The sequence below is a fragment of the Austrofundulus limnaeus genome, unplaced genomic scaffold, assembly GCF_001266775.1.
Source record: "Austrofundulus limnaeus strain Quisiro unplaced genomic scaffold, Austrofundulus_limnaeus-1.0 Scaffold1038, whole genome shotgun sequence".
In the NCBI taxonomy this organism is placed as follows: Eukaryota; Metazoa; Chordata; class Actinopteri; order Cyprinodontiformes; family Rivulidae; genus Austrofundulus; species Austrofundulus limnaeus.
Window position 1 is genome coordinate 60,227 of NW_013953440.1, and position 13,738 is coordinate 73,964.

The 13,738-nt window shown below is 36.9% G+C and overlaps 1 long non-coding RNA gene across 1 annotated transcript; it reads left to right on the forward strand.

Annotated features, from left to right (window-relative positions):
* Positions 1-756: 756 nt before the first annotated feature.
* On the forward strand, positions 757-13,046 carry LOC106533861 (uncharacterized). The gene is made up of 5 exons (XR_001312295.1): positions 757-1,696; positions 3,861-3,961; positions 4,207-4,316; positions 7,455-7,516; positions 7,615-13,046. It is a non-coding gene; the product is annotated as an uncharacterized LOC106533861 (long non-coding RNA).
* The last annotated feature ends 692 nt before the right edge of the window (positions 13,047-13,738 follow it).

The following is a 13,738-nucleotide window of genomic DNA, read 5'->3' on the forward strand; positions in this document are numbered from 1 at the left end:
TGTGTGTGTGTGTGTGTGTGTGTGTGTGTTTTAACCAACAAAGTGAGGACATTTTCCCAGTCCTCACTTTTTTGCAGTTCTACTGCGCTCTACTAGTTAGGTTTAGAGGTATGGTGTGAATTAAGGTTTGGTTCAGGTCAGGGTTAGGTATAGACCAGTAATGATTAATTTTAGGGAAAATGTCTGGGTTAGACATAAATAGTTACAAAAATGAATGGAAGTCAATATAAAGTCTTCAGTTTGATGCAAATACAAGGATGTGTGTTTGTTTTAAGTTATAATCATAGAGTTGAATATATATATGACTAGGATAGGCCCAGCCTATCCTGCCCACTGTTAGCATCGGAGGAGGAGCGAAAATGGTGATTGAACAGAGCGTCGCTTCACAGCAACTTTTAGACTAACATCAAGCCCAACTGGATCTGTGTCCCAAATTATCTGTAATACTTTTACAATGAATTAATAGTTATGTTAATTATATTCAACAGTCATGTAAAACTATATATACCAGAAACATATATAATTTATAAGGAACAATGATCTAAACCAGACCTGAAGTCAGTTAGTTACTTGGACATAAAGTATAAAAGTTTTCCTGCTTCTTTTCTGTGGGTACATCTATATAACACACACAACTTTCTGGAATTATTTAAAACATTAGATAGAATATTCACTCTGTTAATTTTATTAATAGTTTTTATGATTTCAACATCAGTCCTTTTTTCCCGCTATGTACAGCAGATCACACGGGCACATGGTTTCCACCCACTCCAGTAGTTCTATGGTCCATGGTTATAATCCAAAACAATATTTGCTAAACATTAATCATCTATAATTTACTGCGAAGCAAGTATTCTCAAAAGGAAACATTTTACATAAGAGAAAAGAAGACATAGTAAAAGAACAAGCCTGTTGTAGTAGTTTTTGGTGCCCTAAATCCTATTTCCCTTTCATGATAGTTGGAAGGCAGATAAAATCTCCAGCAAACATTCTACATGACTCAGAGGATCTATAAAGTTTAAGCTGTTTTATTGTGAGAAGAAGAAAAAAAGCCCATTGTGCTCTCTGGATTATGCTTCCTTTCTGAGTTCATTGAAACTGATCTAACCAGCAACATTCCAGCCTCATGCTCACTTCTACTTGTAAAACGACAGCCACCTTCTTTGCACCATTGTGAACAAGCTATTTAGGACAGATCTCCTGTGGCTTTTTGGATGAGCTTTTAATCTGGAACCATCGTTTCTTTGCGAGAACTTTGCCAGATAAAAACTCTAATGGTCTCAGTGCTGTCCACTGAGACACAGCTGAGTCACAGGACTAAGGGAAGATGTCCCAGGGTAGCGCACGTTAAAAAGAAAAGGACTGAAACCTGACTGTGTATGTGTTGATTACAGAGCAATCTTTCAATCTTCCCAAGTGCTTTTCTTTTCTTTGCTATAGTTGGATCAGGCCTTTTGTGTGTGTGTTAGCGGAAAGGTAGAAGAGGTGGCATTGAAGTGACTTTTTAATACTTGACAATGAATGTTTTCACCATCAGACAGTGACGCTCCATTGTGTCTCCTCTTTGTCTTCTCATTCTGTTGTTGCCTCCTCCAAGCCCCGGACTCCCTTTCCACTGAGTCACCGACTCCCTCGGAGCCACCTGTTCACAACGGTCACAGCTCTCAAACAATCAACCAGTGTGACAGCTCAACATGTAAGTTTGCAATTTTCTATTTAAAGTGCATCAGAAAAAAAAATCAGCACTAACAAACTAGTTACAAGTGAGCTCTGAGTGAAATGTTGTATTCACAGGCCAGAACAAAGTCATTTAATACAACCCTAAAGACCTGCCCCCCTCCCCTGACTCAAGCATGCAAGCATTTACAGCATTTTTACTTCCTGCATTTTGGGATGTTTCCAGTCTGCAGTTTTGGGAACAAAAACCCTAGGAAGACAAACGAATAAAAAGGCCAGGAGCAAACTCTTGGTGCATTTTGGAAACAAAGGTTGACCTATGTTGTCAGATGGAGAGTTGCTTCAGCTCAAACTGCTAATAAGGTTTAAAACTGGTTCTGATTGTGTGAGTGTATTCTCCAGGTACTCTGGTGTCCTCTCAAAGTCCAAAAACACGCATGTTAAGTTAATTGGCAAAATGAAATTGTCACTAGGTGTGAGTGTGTGCATGATTTGTTTGAATTGTCTGTTTGAAAGGATGGTTCAGTTAACTTTAAAGTGACGTCATGTGCAACAGTTTTTTTTTAATTAATTAATTTTTTATCTTACCGTTATTTATCCAGGCAAATCCCATTGAGATCGCAGATCTCTCTTGCAAGGGTGGCCTGGACCTGAAGGCAACCTATTGTACATTTTTTCTGTGGGTGGGGGAAACCAGAGTGCCTAGAGAACATGCAAACTCTGCAAGACCCCAGGTCCGAACCGGGGATCAAACCCAGGACCTTCTTGCTGTGAGCTGACAGTGCTAACCACTGAGCCGTTGTGCTGCCATTGCTATTCTGTGACATCAGACATTGACATTGAAGTAACTGTTTTTGTTCAGGCTAGTCTAATATTTAGCATAGTCAGGAATTTTTTTAAATGTACATTATGTATAAACATTTTAGGGATTATAAAACTCATTCTCAAAAACAACATATAAAGGAAAACTTTATAAGCTAATGTTAAACATCTACACTTTACACACTGTTCAGTTTGTCTCAGTTTATTTCAAACAAAGGTTTTTGTTCATACCAAATGTACTGTATGTGTGCTGAGCATAGACCATTATACGCCAATGGTTCTGTGACTATAATGTATTGATCTGCCAGGGCTTGTGTAAACTTTTGGATTGACTAAACACACTGATCAGATGGATTGAAACATTCAGCAGCCTTGGCACCATTGGCATAAAACTGTCTATACAAGGACAAAACATCCATTGCATTATTGTGGGAGGACAATAAGCTAATATTTTTAAGAGCAATGTTTTATAGGAGTAGCTAAAATGCACAGTGTGTAGGATTTGTTGTTTTCAGTGATATCTAGTGGTTGAGTGGTTGAATCATCCTCCCTGGTCCTCCCCCCACCCCCACCCCCCGCTTCCAAACACAAAGGAGTTTCTACGGTGTCTCTCAGGTGTCAAAAACCTTTGATAATTCCAACCGCGATGTCTACCAGCAGCTTCAGGGCTAGTGATGTTTCAAGTGGTAAGATTATGAGCTTTAATAAGTAAAATTATCCCAGCTACAATGACAGACAACAAATGGCGGTGCAAGATGGTAGCTGCCTGTAGTAGCGACCCGCAACCATGGAGATATAAACAGCTTTTTATAAGGTAAAAATAATAAAACAAGGTCTTAGTCTGCAATGATCAGACATGTTTTTTATTATTGTCATTAGTGATTATCTCAATTTCGGCTAAAAGAATTGACAAAATCCTACACACTGTGCCTTTAAGATACAGTCAAATGTATAATTGTAAAGTAATTTGCTGACATCATCTCAGGGCACTGTACAAAGAACAATCAATCTACGAAGACAGCAAATTGTGATGAATGACCGTCACAGTCTCCCATCCTGAGCAGCACATTGGCGACAGTGGAGAGGAAAAACTCCCTTTAACAGGAAGAAACCTCCAGCAGAACCGGGCTCAGGGCAGGCGGCCATCTGCCTCGACCTCAAAATTTTGGCAACTGGTCATGATGTTATCCCTGATCTGTCTCCACAGATGGTTGTTTTGTTACTAAAATCTGATGTACAACTTAACTTGTTCTTTAGGGATTATCCAGTATTCATCAAGAGGAACAGATTTTACAATTGTTTTAAACAAAAACTATACTTTATTATACAGCTAAAGAGGTTTTTTTTTGTTATTATTTCAGCTCTAGGTACACAAAATGATGTTTTAGACACGACGAAGCTGATCCTTCCTTACATAATGTTTATTCCACTTCTCGCTCTCATCCTTCTGCTGGTTTGGAAGGTAAGCTGATTGTTTGACTGCTGACACAAAGCTGTGTAGCTTCATGAAATACTCCAGAGATAATATCTGCCAGTGTTTTTTTTTATTTTTCATTGTATTGTTGGAAGGTAGCACTATCTTATGTGGAAATTATTACAGCTGCTGGCAGCCTTTTTAATTTTCTACACAGATCAGGTAAAGTCTGTGTTAAGCTGAGTTGTGTTTATGTCAGTAAAATAAAAAACCCTCTTTCCAATCTCATACAGGTCAAATCAAAAAGGAACAGACAGGATCATGCACAGAATCCTGGAGAAGGAGAAGTCTTCACAGGAACAGAAAGGACGACATCTCAGCAAAACGTTGAGCCTTCAGAAAAGTGAGCTTTCTGTTGATGTGATTCTTCCCTTGTTCACAAACACTTTTATAAATGGACTGAACTTATATAGTGCTTTGTCAAGTGCCATCAGACTCCAAAGCGTTTTACACTTACATTCGCCCATTTGTTGGTAAGCTACATTAAAGCCATGGCTGCCCTGGGCCACACTGACAGAGGTGGGGCTCCATGCACCAGCGCCACCTGACCCTCTGAGCAACGTTAGTAGGCAAGTTGGGCAAAGTGTCTTTTCCAAGGACACAATGACTGAGACAGCTGGAATGGGGAATTGAACTAGCAACCCACCAAATACAGGACAACTCTCACTCCACCACAGCCACCACATTAAAATCTTTTTGTTGATTCTTATTCATGGTGGAATTTTAATTCTAGTCTTTCTGATTGTTTAGTTTCTTTTTTGCTGTTGTTTTCTGCTGGCTGAAAGGAAAACTTTTAGGTTTTGCTCTACAGTTTTTTAAGTGCTTGTCTAAAACATTGTAGGACACTGATCTTTTACTATGCAAAGTCTGACTTTTCAAAAAACAAAAAATAAAAAAATAAATAACTCCTAAAACCCACTGAGAAAACAAAACAATATAGGAACAAAGATCGTTGTGTTTTTCTACTTGAAAATGACTGGTGTATTGATGGTGAAGATGGTGATGAAGAAGTGTGGATTTTGCACAAAGGGTGTAAGATGGTTACATTATGGGATTATTTTCTTGTTAGAATCATAAATCACACTGTACATCTGAATCTCTCAGCTTTAGTTTTGATGTGGGTTTTTTCTTCCCCTATTTTTTTGGAGTTCCCCCAAATTCCAAACAGAAAGTGTTATCCTAAATCACAATTGGGTGTTTTTATAGGGGCCTTAGGCAAGGTTTGCTTTATGGTAAATAACATGTTCAGAACCTGTGAGAAACATACAGTAGTTATGCTACATAAAAAGTCGAATTGTCTACATATGTTACTGTGGTTTCACCACTCAGAACACATTACATATCTGAGGACTTTTCACCCTTTGCTGATAAGAATGTGATCCTTGATTTAGTAAAAGCTGAAATTATATTACATGTATGTCATAAAATAGTTATAAATTAGCCCTAAAATAACATGAAACAAATTAGTATGACTCTACTGCCATAGCATATGAAATGGGGGATTGAACTGGCAACCCACCAGTTAACTCCTCTAACCACTCTGCCACAGACAGATTAGTCTGGTCTGAGTCTTAGAGTGTGTTAATAGGTTTAGCTAGTACTAACACTGGGTTGACACAACTACAGCTAAATTCAGGTCCTGTTTTTTCATTACCTTAGAACTTTTTTCTCCGTTTATTAAATAAATTAGTCAAGATTATTTTTTTTACAAAAACAAGGAAACAAGAAATGCTTCTTGACTACCATGCAGTGGGTTATCCACATCATTAACATCCCTGGCATTACTGGGGCACATAGAGACAAACAATTATTCACGCTCTGACTCACACTCAGATTTGTCAGTCGTCATTTTATACGTCTTTGGACTCTGGAAGGAAACTTAAGCGCGTATAAAAACTTTGCTCATGTAAAACATGCAAGTCCAATACAAATGCACCAAAAAACTCAGGATTTTCTTGATACAAGGAAGCACTTAATTACTTTGCATCCCAAATATATAGATTTTTCTTTTCCTTGTTAGAAACTAATGTATTTTCTTCCTTTCCTTTTCCTTTCGCAGAATCAGTAATGGCTCTCGGTGACTAAACATCTTGTTTTATAACCTTCAGCACATCAACATTAAAAAGCAGACACTATTCTCTGTCCAATAGTGTTAGAGCCGATCTGAAAAACATCTCATTTTTCATTCCTTCACTGTGAGTTCCCTGCACAGTTTGAAAGCCAGACTCTTACCAGCAGGAAAAGAAAAACAGCATCATCTGAATCACAGGCTGTGTTCTGCCTTGAACAGAGTCACAAGGAGGCATTACTGCATTACGCTAACAGAGCTCCAGCAGATTTAAAGGAGATAAGTGTACTGCATAACAAATGGAGGGATTTGTTTAGCTACATTTCACAGAAAACAAGTTTTATGTTTTCAGAAGTAATTCCTTAAATCTGAATAAAGCATATAATGCATTAAAACTGCTGAAATGCAATAGGTCTACATAAAAACTCAAATAAACAGAAGACAGTCTGTCATCTATTCAGGACTTGGAAACTCATAGTTTTGCTTATTGTGTCACAATGCATTAACAAGACGAACATGAAATAATTCAGCTTTGATAGTAGAGAAAGAACAGTGTATAAATAAAAATATCTTGATGGTAAAACTTTTTGTTTGTTTCCTCGTTTGGTAGTAATACTGTCCTTCAGCGTAGATCTGTACGGTCGGACTGTTTCAAATTCACTTTATTATTTTAAAGCCTAAAACCAAAACCTAAAATGTATCTAAATGGAGTTCCTGACTCCTGTAACAACAGCGTATTGGGGCCATTTTGCAGTTGACAAGAAAAAAAGGAGTTATTCNCCTCTACATAAGAAACTTTTGTTTTTTTCTCAAAATTTTCTGAAATTAATCTCAGAAATTCTGTTTTTCTTGCAAATTTACAACTTTTGTGCATAAACTTCTCTTTCGAAATATCTTGCCCTTTAATCATGAACTTTTCTGAGTTTTTCTTGCAAATTTACAGCTTTTGGAGCTCAGAAAATGTCCTTGTTTTTCCCTAAATTTCTGAAATGAATGTTTCTTTTGTTTGTTTGTTTTTTCAGACATTTACTGCTCCTGTTTTTTCATCTGCAAAATGGCCATAATATGGAGTCATACTCCTATCATGTTGGATCAATGTCTGGTATTTTTTATTTCTTAACCTTTATTTAACCAGGCAAATCCCATTGAGCTTCCAAATCTCTTTATACAGGAGGTCAGGGCCTGAAGGGAAACCATTGTACATGTTTTTGTTCTATAGGAGAAACCGTAGTACGCAGGAAAAAACCATGCAAGCACGAGGAGAATATGCGAACTCAAAAAGACCCCAGTCCTGAACTAGGGTTTGAACCCAGGACTTTTTTGCTGTGAGGCATCAGTGATAACCACTGATCTGCCGAACTGCCAATATTGCCCATAAAGGAATGGTGTCTAATAGTTCTCTTTCTGTTACAGAATTATACTGAATGTCATTGAAACTGTGTAAAGTTCTGTCTGCGTGTACATCAGCCCAATTGGTGAGACTTTTTGCTTCACATCATTTGGAGAAAATGAAAAGAAAGGAAGAATTCTTTCATTTTTTTCTAACACATTTCCCCCCACTTCTCCTCCACAGGGCTCTACTTTTCATAACAACTGGTGTCCAAAGTTCAAAAACAAACCCAAAGCTGAGCACTGCTGTGAAATGGCAGAAGTGAAGGACTTCTTATTGACTGCCCTCCACATTCATGGTGGGATATTGCCTACACCATTACCAGAAGTTGACTGGTTTGATCGAACTGGATACTGTTTGGATATTTGCCTTTCTTGTAAGACTACGTTAACCCCGTGCTTTTGAAAGTGACACAGCTCTAGCTGATAATCAACACTCTCCCAACCCCACAGCTCCAAGCCCTGAATTATCTGGCTCTGAAAGGTCATCCATCGCAACCTTCCTCCATCAACCCTGTGGGGAAAACTTTGCTTATTTATCGACTTGCTTCTTCAGTCTCCTGTTGATTTGAGGCTTCATCTTCAAAGGCAAAGCTGAGAGTGATTGATGCCTGTGATATCTCATGGGAACTGAGGCATGATTTACTACCTCTTATGACCCTCATGTCAACTACATCCTCAACGTCCCTGTTTCCTCTAAGCCTGAGGTTTCCAAAAGAATAATCCTGATAGTTACAAAGTTTTGTCTGGTTCAAGTATGTGCCCAAGAGGGTGTATGATGGTGTGTTTTTTTTACTGTTGGCACTCAGCTGCTGCATTTCCTGCAAAAAAAAACTTGTTTTAAGCAATCATTTAAGAGCATCCATACTTAGGTCACATTTAAAGAATAATTTGTCCACTAATCCCCCCTTAGACCTTAAAACATCCATTTTCTTTTCCTACTCCTTTTTGGATTGTGGGGCCGCTGGTGCTTATCTTCTGCAGTCACCGTGCAAGAGGTGGGACACACCCTGGACAATTTCCAAGTCTGAAAACACATTCCTCCTGAAAATACAGTATGTTTTTTTTTTTTTTTACTTATAAATTGTTGGAATAAATGACACTGGCAATTCTGAAGGGGTAAATGAATTACTTTGAGTAATAATAAAAAAGAAAAATGTGCTGCTTTAACTAACTTAGACTGTTAAAACTTGCAATTGAATCTTGCTAAACAGCATGAGGAATGATGTCTCTGGAGCTACATGTTTGTTGTAAATTTAATGGAATTACTGGAAACGGAGGCATCAGGCACATAGAGGAGAAACATGGGCCTACCACAAGGACATGTTAGCTCAGCAATGCCTTTATTTGTAATTGAAATCAAATATGCTTTGCAAGGCATCAAGACTTTTAATGGCCATTTCTCTATAAAAGCTAAATCAAACATATAGTTTAAAAACATCAGACAGCATACTATTTTATTTGAGTTATTTTAATAATAACATTTTTGATTTTGACTATGAAGTAATCAAATGTAGTTGCAAATCTAACTCGTCCCATCTTGGCTGGTAACTTACAAGCTTTAGGGGCAGATTTACTAAGCCTGTCACAAAGTCAGTTTTATAGGTGTGTATTAGTACAAGTACTTATACTGACAGTCACTCCTGTCTAAAAAATGATACCCATGTATGATTTTCCCCTTTCTTTTTGCTAGCTGTCATGCCAGCAAATAGAGGATGTTGTGCATAAAGCACTCTACACCAAACAAAGCAATAATAGATCTGATACACAAAGGAACTGTTTGTTGCAGAACAGTAACGTGAAACATTTTGTATTTCCAGTGACCAGAGTAAAGGCATACCTTCAAAAGGTATGGAAAGCCAAAAAGATCATAATTTGTGTGCTTTGAAATGCCATCTGGTGTCTTATAAACTCAGTTAAACACGCCACAAGGCAATTTTTAGGCAGCGTGTGTGTGAACTGAACACAAGTATTCTCCCAAGAAGGCACAAGTGATTCAAATTTTATTTATTTACATATAGAAATGTCATGTATTAGTTTTGTTTTGCATAAATTCTAGGCCAGATAAAGTGAAATAAACACTCCTTGTTTGTACGGTTTAATAAAACAATAAAATAAAAAACTGTTTTGGAGTTTATCAGACTTTATGTTTGACACGTGGCCTGTGGGACACTTTATGGTTGAGATGTGATGAATAAAACAGTATGATGTGGCATTTTTATTTTTTCAATTTTGTAATGAAGTTACCAGTTGACAATTTTTTTCAATTTTTTGCTTTTACATTTCCTGTTACCTTAGAGTCTCCAATGGTGGTTTGTTTTTCTGTCTGTTCAGGAAGGTTATTGTCTGTTTAAAACAAGGAATCCCCCCCTGAAAGAAAGAGAAAAAGAAACAAAACAAACAACAAAAAATAGCACTTGGCAATCGTTTTGTTTTCCTGTTTTATCCAAAAAAAAAAAAAAACTGTGAATCCATAGGTACATACTAAACCATGAAATTCATTTGTACCATTTACACCCTTGCAGTTTTGACATATTGTTTTTATTGTATTTATTTTCACCAAAGCAGCTCAACATTACCAGCCAAGTGGTGTGGATATAAGTTTTGCATCTGGCCATGTTGTTTGTGTATTCTTAATAGTTTACCCTTGCAGTGTGCAACATTCAGGGAGGTATTTAATGAAACACTGAGATGTTCTTACTAAGCTTTTTTTAGCTGTGCAGTCAACTGCCTATTGTGCCATTATTTACCAACATATAAAAAGCAAATCTTAACTTTTGCACCTGACTTGACTGTTAGTTTCTGACAATGGGATGCAAAGCTGTTGCTGACAGAAAGGTATTGTATAAAAGCTGAGTTTTCCATTTGTTTAAATGAGTTTAGAATGCCAAAAGGTTATGTTTTAGGAGACGATAGTTACCTGTTGTACCAAGCTTTAAGTAGCTTCTTGTGTTTTTGTTTTCCACATTTGGGTGGTTGCTTTGTTTTTGTGGATGCAATCGTATCTTCATTATTACATTTATTGTTCCAGAGAGCAGAGGAAATATCACATATTTGGCTACTTAAAACAGGTTTTCTGGAAGAGTCGATGTTTATACATCTGTAACTGTGAGTGATAGCTGGCTGTTAAGTAAATGCTAAATTGTTGTGGCGTTTTGTTATTAGGCTACATGTTGGGATGTAATGACTTCATCATGTGTGTGCAACATGTTTGACTGTAGTTAAAAGGAAGAATGAGATCTTGTGACATTCATGTGACTATCTTTTTTTTTAACTGAAATAAATTCAATAAGCAATCGTTTTAGAAAACAAAAGCTAATTTCAATCAGCTGAACAGATCAAGTAGGTTCTCGTGTATGTGACGAGTGCTCTGGTTACAAGAAATGAGCTGTGTGTGTCACTGATAATTTTACAGGCTCCAGATGACCACCATGTCTGTCTATCGTCTCCACAGTGATTTATGCTGCTTCTAGTTTTGAAATGAACTTTTTGAACCCGAGTTTATAAATCAGCACAGTTTTGGAATCTCATCTGCAGAACCAAATGCTCACGCAGGCACCATTTATGAATTCCAACCAGGCGTTAAACTGCCCCAGATCATAAATCTGCCTCCATATCCTTTCCTGTTGACTTTGCTTACAGTTTGACCTATATTAGTGCTTCTATATTAAAACCCTTCATATACAAACTTATTTAGAACATATACCAAAAACTATAATGCAAAAACGTAAAGAGTGATTGTAAAGTTAATGAAAATCTCTGATAAAACCACCATGTATTTACGACGTTCATCCACGAAGCTCACAACTTTGGAACACCACACAAACCAAAACTTCTGTTTTGCCTTAAAGTTGCACCGTAACACACTGCAGAAGAAAGTGCACTGTCATCTTTTCCACAAATTAAGCAGCTGAAGTGTTGTGCTTTGTTCTTATTAAACACTTTAAAGCTATTGTTTTTCCAAAATTATCAGTCTTTAGCTATTGTGAAGTTCTCTAGCCCATTCTGATTTTGTTTTAAAGGGGTTGGCTTGTTCCTTAATTCACTCTGATAAGTAAGGAGCTGGAGGTACTCCCATCAGTTTCCTAATAGACTATAGATGTTTAACTGCAGATTGAATTCATGAGGAGAAAGGCAACGGGGTTTTATAAAATGGTAGGAAACGTATAGGTCAGTAATGAAATCTATAAATTAAAATAGTTGTATTCTTAACAAGTAAAAGTGTAGAAGTGTGAACAGGACACACTGGCTGTGACCTTGTCCCATCATTCAGCTAGAAGACACTGAAAGTGTAAAAGTGGCAGGACACAAAAACCTGCTTCTGGAATTGGAGTGTCTCTATCATACATGTGGTCTTACATTGTTTATTCCTTGTGCCTTGTTTGATTAGTGTTTGACTGTAAAACTTGTCCTGTGTATCTTTGTAGCAAAAACTATCAGACACTACCCCTCAGCTGTTTCCTCTGTTAAATGAGTTTAACTGGCTTCATTTTTTGACCAGTCAATATTTTTCAGGTAAAGCAGTGTTTTGGTATTTGAAAACTATATTGGCAGAACAAATCACAGCAGTTGTAACATTTCTGTTCACTTTATCCTTTGTTAGCTTTAAGAGAACCATTTCAGGTAGTAACTGTTTTTTTTTCCTGTACAATTGGAGTTGTATACTGAGAATTTTTCTTATAGAAGAACAGAGTATATTGTGCAAAATTTAATACATGTTTGAAAAAGGTATACCACATTGGTGTTTATATATTTCTAATGAGCAGTACCTTTCAGCTTCATTAGCTGGACGTTGTTGGTGTGTGGACATTGTGTTAAACTGCAAAATGACAATATTCATAACAAAATTGTTTTTTAAATAACATTATAAACAGTAACTCATTGCATGTGCCATATCCTGTATGGCAGTTTAGAGCTGAGTTACAGGAATATACACCTTTGAAGAAGTGACATAATTATACTTTAAACAAAAAGATTCTTAGAGTTAAAAAAAAAACAAATTAAAGTTTTGTCCACATATATATTTGAGGATGCACTTGATAGCAATCTTGGTGTAGACTGTCATTTACAGTTTATCCCTGAGACTTTCTTCCATTATGTTTAGTAAATACAGGATCTGGGATTCTGACAAAAACACATTATCTTGCCACAAATAAACAAACCAGGCAACGATGTCAAAAAATGCTTTTTACATATAATCTATTAATATAATAGGATGTTAACAGGTCTAAGCTGTGAATAAATACAAATAAATACCACAATATCCCCTTTTTCTGTCTTTTCTAAAGTTGGTATGTTTGATGCATAAAGGCCAGAAACCTAGCTGTTTCATGCATTAGTCAAAAGTATGACTGCCCCAAACACTGTTCCCATGTGTGTTGCTGTGTGGCCCAAAAGAGAGCTGAGATTCATTCCAAATAGTGCTTTTGAGCACAAGTTATCCAGTTAATCCCACAGAAGTGGACTGATCAAGGCAGGAAGTATATCTGGGTGCCAAAAAGCAAATGTAATTATTTCCCAGTGAATTTTATGGGTAAAAATCTCTACTGTATTCTGTATTTTTGTGTAAATGTAAACAAACAAATATGAAATATGAATAAAGTACACATATCCTTATTTTATTTGTTGATTGATTTCTTTCTGTAGAGTTTAAAGGCAAAATTTGGCAACGCATAGTAGATCAAACTGGATGGGACATACGGTATATTAGCATATTATTATAATATGTTGATGACATGTTAGTGTTCACCAACATGCCATCAGTGGAAAACTAAATTTTTACTTTGCAGGATTTTTTATTATCATTATTATTTTGCACTAAATAGCAAGGCCAGACTGGCCTGTGTAGTTAACTTTGACACGTTTGCCACATATTCAAGTTTTTGTAGTATTTAGAGCATTTTCACATAGTAAACATACAGTTATAACACGTATTATAACAATTAAACTAGCACCCCTTGAACAAATGCATATTGCCAATGGCATTGCATGCAGTTGTGGCATGTTTAGTAATTAATAATAGAAAAAACGTCTGCTTGTGAGCAGATCTGACGTTTCTGTCACTCAAGGCAGGAGTCAGAATGGGATTGACCCTTATTGAACTGAACAGATCAAACACAAGTCAAACTAGATCATTTTTAGAGTTTTAATAATCTGATTCTTACAGTGGTCGTTGGAAAGCTGCTGCATGCTTTTAGCAAAAAAAAAGTCTTTGTACATGCCTGGAACATGTCTGGCTGTGCAAGCTCGCACCAAGTGTTTTTTTTACCCTGCTCAGAGGCACGAGAGACAGGGGTGTCTCTGCTCCC